Source organism: Dendrobates tinctorius, unplaced genomic scaffold (genome assembly GCF_039654945.1).
Source record: "Dendrobates tinctorius isolate UK_male_01 unplaced genomic scaffold, ASM3965494v1 ptg000032l, whole genome shotgun sequence".
NCBI classification, from domain to species: Eukaryota; Metazoa; Chordata; class Amphibia; order Anura; family Dendrobatidae; genus Dendrobates; species Dendrobates tinctorius.
In genome coordinates this window covers 22,420,137-22,427,180 of record NW_027361700.1, presented here as the reverse complement: position 1 = coordinate 22,427,180, position 7,044 = coordinate 22,420,137, and positions in this window count along the sequence as shown.

The following is a 7,044-nucleotide window of genomic DNA, read 5'->3' as shown; positions in this document are numbered from 1 at the left end:
GTAGTATGTATGTAGCATGTAGTATGTATGTAGAATGTATTATTTTTTTTTACATTCAACACATAGGCCGGATAATGGGACTACTACTGTCCCATCATTGGCTAATGTGTCAATCACCGTCATGGTAGCAGGCATCGCCCGATGGGACTTGTAGTCCCATCGGACGATCCTGCACAGACCCCCGCAGCCTGCTCAGACCCCCGGACAGACTGGCACAGCCCCCCGGCAGGCCGGTACAGACCCCCGCAGCCTGCACAGACCCCCGCACAGTCGGTACAGACCACCGGCAGGCCAGCAAAGACCCCCAGCAGGCCGGTACAGACCCCCGGCAGTCCGCTCAGACCCCCGGACAGTCGGTACAGACCACCGGCAGGCCGGCACAGGCCCCCGGCAGGCTGGTACAGACCCCCGGCAGTCCGCTCAGACCCCCGGACAGTCGGTACAGACCACCGGCAGGCCGGCACAGCCCCCCGGCAGGCCGGTACAGACCCCCGGCAGTCCGCTCAGACCCCCGGACAGTTGGTACAGACCACCGGCAGGCCGGCACAGCCCCCCGGCAGGCCGGTACAGACGCCCGCAGCCTGCACAGACCCCCCGGACAGTCGGTACAGACCACCGGCAGGCCGGCACAGCCCCCCGGCAGGCCGGTACAGACCCCCGGGCAGTCGGCACAGACCCCCGGACAGTCGGCACAGCCCCCAGGTATATGTGGTATATATGTAGTATGCATGTTGCATGCATGTAATATATATGTGGTATATATGTAGTATGCATGTTGCATGCCTGTAGTATATATGTGGTGTGGTATATATGTAGTATGCATGTTGCATGCATGTGGTATATATGCAGTATGTATGTATGTTGCATGCATGTAGTATATATGTTGCATGTATGTAGCATGTATGTAGTATGTATGTAGCATGTAGTATGTATGTAGTATGTATGTATTTTTTTTTTTTTTGTACATTCAACACATTAGCCGGATGTCCCATCATTGGCTAATGTGTCAATCACCGTCATGGTAGCAGGCATCGCCCGATGGGACTTGTAGTCCCATCGGACGATCCTGCACAGACCCCCGCAGTCTGCTCAGACCCCCGGACAGTTGGCACAGACCACCGGCAGGCCGGCGCAGCCCCCCGGCAGTCCGCACAGACCCCCGGGCAGTCGGTACAGACCACCGGCAGCCCGGCACAGCCCCCCGGCAGTCCGCACAGACCCCCGGGCAGTCGGTACAGACCACCGGCAGGCCGGCACAGCCCCCCCGGCAGTCCGCACAGACCCCCGGGCAGTCGGTACAGCCCCCCGGTATATGTGGTATATATGTAGTATGCATGTTGCATGCATGTAGTATATATGTGGTATATATGTAGTATGCATGTTGCATGCATGTAGTATATATGTGGTATATATGTAGTATACATGTTGCATGCATGTGGTATATATGCAGTATGTATGTATGTTGCATGCATGTAGTATATATGTTGCATGTATGTAGCATGTATGTAGTATGTATGTAGCATGTAGTATGTATTTTTTTTTTCTTACATTCAACACATAGGCCGGATGATGGGACTACTACTGTCCCATCATTGGCTAATGTGTCAATCACCGTCATGGTAGCAGGCATCGCCCGATGGGACTTGTAGTCCCATCGGACGATGCCTGCACAGACCCCCGCAGCCTGCACAGACCCCCGGACAGTCGGCACAGCCCCCCGGCAGGCCAGCACAGCCCCCCGGCAGGCCGGTACAGACCCCCCGGCAGTCCGCACAGACCCCCGGGCAGTCGGCACAGACCCCCGGACAGTCAGCACAGCCCCCCAGCAGGCCGGTACAGACCCCCGGCAGTCCGCTCAGACCCCCGGACAGTCGGTACAGACCACCGGCAGGCCGGCACAGCCCCCCGGCAGGCCGGTACAGACCCCCGGACAGTCGGTATAGACCACCGGCAGGCCGGCACAGCCCCCCGGCAGGCCGGTACAGACCTCCGCAGCCTGCACAGACCCCCGCACAGTCGGTACAGACCACTGGCAGGCCAGCACAGCCCCCCCGGCAGGCCGGTACAGACCCCCGGCAGTCCGCTCAGACCCCCGGACAGTCGGTACAGACCACCGGCAGGCCGGCACAACCCCCCGGCAGGCTGGTACAGACCCCCGGCAGTCCGCTCAGACCCCCCGGACAGTCGGTACAGACCACCGGCAGGCCGGCACAGCCCCCCGGCAGGCCAGTACAGACCCCCGGCAGTCCGCTCAGACCCCCGGACAGTTGGTACAGACCACCGGCAGGCCGGCACAGCCCCCCGGCAGGCCGGTACAGACGCCCGCAGCCTGCACAGACCCCCGGACAGTCGGTACAGACCACCGGCAGGCCGGCACAGCCCCCCGGCAGGCCGGTACAGACCCCCGGGCAGTCGGCACAGACCCCCGGACAGTCGGCACAGCCCCCCGGTATATGTGGTATATATGTAGTATGCATGTTGCATGCATGTAGTATATATGTAGTATGCATGTTGCATGCATGTAGTATATATGTGGTATATATGTAGTATACATGTTGCATGCATGTGGTATATATGCAGTATGTATGTATGTTGCATGCATGTAGTATATATGTTGCATGTATGTAGCATGTATGTAGTATGTATGTAGCATGTAGTATGTATTTTTTTTTTCTTACATTCAACACATAGGCCGGATGATGGGACTACTACTGTCCCATCATTGGCTAATGTGTCAATCACCGTCATGGTAGCAGGCATCGCCCGATGGGACTTGTAGTCCCATCGGACGATGCCTGCACAGACCCCCGCAGCCTGCACAGACCCCCGGACAGTCGGCACAGCCCCCCGGCAGGCCAGCACAGCCCCCCGGCAGGCCGGTACAGACCCCTCGGCAGTCCGCACAGACCCCCGGGCAGTCGGCACAGACCCCCGGACAGTCAGCACAGCCCCCCGGCAGGCCGGTACAGACCCCCGGCAGTCCGCTCAGACCCCCGGACAGTCGGTACAGACCACCGGCAGGCCGGCACAGCCCCCCGGCAGGCTGGTACAGACCCCCGGACAGTCGGTATAGACCACCGGCAGGCCGGCACAGCCCCCCGGCAGGCCGGTACAGACCCCCGGCAGTCCGCTCAGACCCCCGGACAGTCGGTACAGACCACCGGCAGGCCGGCACAGCCCCCCCGGCAGGCTGGTACAGACCCCCGGCAGTCCGCTCAGACCCCCGGACAGTCGGTACAGACCACCGGCAGGCCGGCACAGCCCCCCGGCAGGCAAGTACAGACCCCCGGCAGTCCGCTCAGACCCCCGGACAGTTGGTACAGACCACCGGCAGGCCGGCACAGCCCCCCGGCAGGCCGGTACAGACGCCCGCAGCCTGCACAGACCCCTGGACAGTCGGTACAGACCACCGGCAGGCCGGCACAGCCCCCCGGCAGGCCGGTACAGACCCCCGGGCAGTCGGCACAGACCCCCGGACAGTCGGCACAGCCCCCCGGTATATGTGGTATATATGTAGTATGCATGTTGCATGCATGTAGTATATATGTGGTATATATGTAGTATGCATGTTGCATGCATGTAGTATATATGTGGTATATATGTAGTATGCATGTTGCATGCATGTGGTATATATGCAGTATGTATGTATGTTGCATGCATGTAGTATATATGTTGCATGTATGTAGCATGTATGTAGTATGTATGTAGCATGTAGTATGTATGTAGTATGTATGTATTTTTTTTTTTTTGTACATTCAACACATTAGCCGGATGTCCCATCATTGGCTAATGTGTCAATCACCGTCATGGTAGCAGGCATCGCCCGATGGGACTTGTAGTCCCATCGGACGATCCTGCACAGACCCCCGCAGTCTGCTCAGACCCCCGGACAGTTGGCACAGACCACCGGCAGGCCGGCGCAGCCCCCCGGCAGTCCGCACAGACCCCCGGGCAGTCGGTACAGACCACTGGCAGGCCGGCACAGCCCCCCGGCAGTCCGCACAGACCCCCGGGCAGTCGGTACAGACCACTGGCAGGCCGGCACAGCCCCCCGGCAGTCCGCACAGACCCCCGGGCAGTCGGTACAGCCCCCCGGTATATGTGGTATATATGTAGTATGCATGTTGCATGCATGTAGTATATATGTAGTATGCATGTTGCATGCATGTAGTATATATGTGGTATATATGTAGTATACATGTTGCATGCATGTGGTATATATGCAGTATGTATGTATGTTGCATGCATGTAGTATATATGTTGCATGTATGTAGCATGTATGTAGTATGTATGTAGCATGTAGTATGTATTTTTTTTTTCTTACATTCAACACATAGGCCGGATGATGGGACTACTACTGTCTCATCATTGGCTAATGTGTCAATCACCGTCATGGTAGCAGGCATCGCCCGATGGGACTTGTAGTCCCATCGGACGATGCCTGCACAGACCCCCGCAGCCTGCACAGACCCCCGGACAGTCGGCACAGCCCCCCGGCAGGCCAGCACAGCCCCCCGGCAGGCCGGTACAGACCCCCCGGCAGTCCCCCGGGCAGTCGGCACAGACCCCCGGACAGTCAGCACAGCCCCCCGGCAGGCCGGTACAGACCCCCGGCAGTCCGCTCAGACCCCCGGACAGTCGGTACAGACCACCGGCAGGCCGGCACAGCCCCCCGGCAGGCCGGTACAGACCCCCGGACAGTCGGTATAGACCACCGGCAGGCCGGCACAGCCCCCCGGCAGGCCGGTACAGACCTCCGCAGCCTGCACAGACCCCCGCACAGTCGGTACAGACCACTGGCAGGCCAGCACAGCCCCCCGGCAGGCCGGTACAGACCCCCGGCAGTCCGCTCAGACCCCCGGACAGTCGGTACAGACCACCGGCAGGCCGGCACAGCCCCCGGCAGGCCGGTACAGACCCCCAGCAGTCCGCTCAGACCCCCGGACAGTCGGTACAGACCACCGGCAGGCCGGCACAGCCCCCCGGCAGGCCGATACAGACCCCCGCAGCCTGCACAGACCCCCGGACAGTCGGTACAGACCACCGGCAGGCCGGCACAGCCCCCCGGCAGGCCGATACAGACCCCCGGGCAGTCGGCACAGACCCCCGGACAGTCGGCACAGCCCCCCGGTATATGTGGTATATATGTAGTATGCATGTTGCATGCATGTAGTATATATGTGGTATATATGTAGTATGCATGTTGCATGCATGTAGTATATATGTGGTATATATGTAGTATGCATGTTGCATGCATGTGGTATATATGCAGTATGTATGTATGTTGCATGCATGTAGTATATATGTTGCATGTATGTAGCATGTATGTAGTATGTATGTAGCATGTAGTATGTATGTAGTATGTATTTTTTTTTTTTGTACATTCAACACATTAGCTGGATGATGCGACTACTACTGTCCCATCATTGGCTAATGTGTCAATCACCGTCATGGTAGCAGGCATCGCCCGATGGGACTTGTAGTCCCATCGGACGATCCTGCACAGACCCCCGCAGTCTGCTCAGACCCCCGGACAGTTGGCGCAGACCACCGGCAGGCCGGCACAGCCCCCCGGCAGTCCTCACAGACCCCCGGGCAGTCAGTACAGACCACCGGCAGGCCGGCACAGCCCCCCGCAGCCTGTACAGACACCCGGACAGTCGGTACAGACCACCGGCAGGCCGGCACAGCCCCCCGGCAGTCCGCACAGACCACCGGGCAGTCGGTACAGACAACCGGCAGGCCGGCACAGCCCCCCACAGCCTGCACAGACACCCGGACAGTCGGTACAGACCACCGGCAGGCCGGCACAGACCGCCGGCAGTCCGCTCAGACCCCCGGGTATTTGGCATAGACCCTCGAAAGGTCCGTACACCCCCCCGAGAGGCTGTACAAGGACAGAAAAGGGTATTTCTTATTCCGATACCGGAAGTCCCATAGACTTGAATGGGACTTCCGGTATCGGAATCGGCGATACCCGATACTTTTTTCGTATCGGGCCGATACCATCCGATCCAATATTTTAGTGTATCGGATGGTATCGCTCAACACTATTTATAAGTGATTCATGACGCCACCTGTGGTGTTCGCAAAGGGAGGTCTTAAGCCGATGCTGCAGACAGATCCTCTGGGACAGATGGTGTAGCGCAGCAATGATGTTGTAGCCCCCCACAGGTAGGGCTGTTGGTCCCAGGGCAGTGTAGATAAAGGGTTAGGAAGAAGGTGCAGTGTTTGGCACAGAGATGTAGCAGTGCAGAGGATGTTGCAGGAAGGAGGCAAGGACACAACAGGGTGCAGTTTCTTTACCTTTACTTGGCAATCACAGTTCAGGGTCCTGATTACAGATGGCACAGGAGCAGGCTACCCTGGAAGCAACTCAGGGACCTCTCTATCAGATGGATTGTGTAGTCTCCTTCCTAGCGCTGGCTTGAGGTACATGCAGTACAGTGTTACACTGAAGTTACTCCTTCTTATCTTCTCTTAGAACTGCCTCGTATGGCAGATAGCTGTAGCTCACTATCTCTCTTGGCTCACCCGTCGCTGTTGTGCCTCCGAGTCTTAGTTGGGAATAGAGCATTTACAGCTTCCTATTCCTCTGGTTTCTGTTGCAGGACCTTCAGTATCCATACAACCGTGGAGACCAGGCTCCAGATCATGCGCTATCATCGGGAGGGAGCTCTCTTTCCTCAGCTCAACCGCCAGCTCCTTTCCACACGTCTACACTCGTTGCCCTCCTCACACTAACTGCCTCACTCCTTCCTGGCCCCCAGAGACAGCTCCTCCCCTCAGTTCTGGGTTCGGAGCTCCCTCTGCTGACCTGGAGTGGGAACCGTGTTGCATGAAAATGATTAACTGTTAGAGAGACCCTTCATTGCCTCCAAGCCTGACATCACCCTCCCTAGAGGAAGGCAATGCCACTGTGGCGACCATACTCCTGGGGTCGCCACACATGGTCAGTGCCTTGGGTGCATAGCCTTTTCTCAGGTCAAGCTGCAGCAAAGTGAAGCTCAGAACCTGAACACTCCTAAACACAAATCTTTCTCA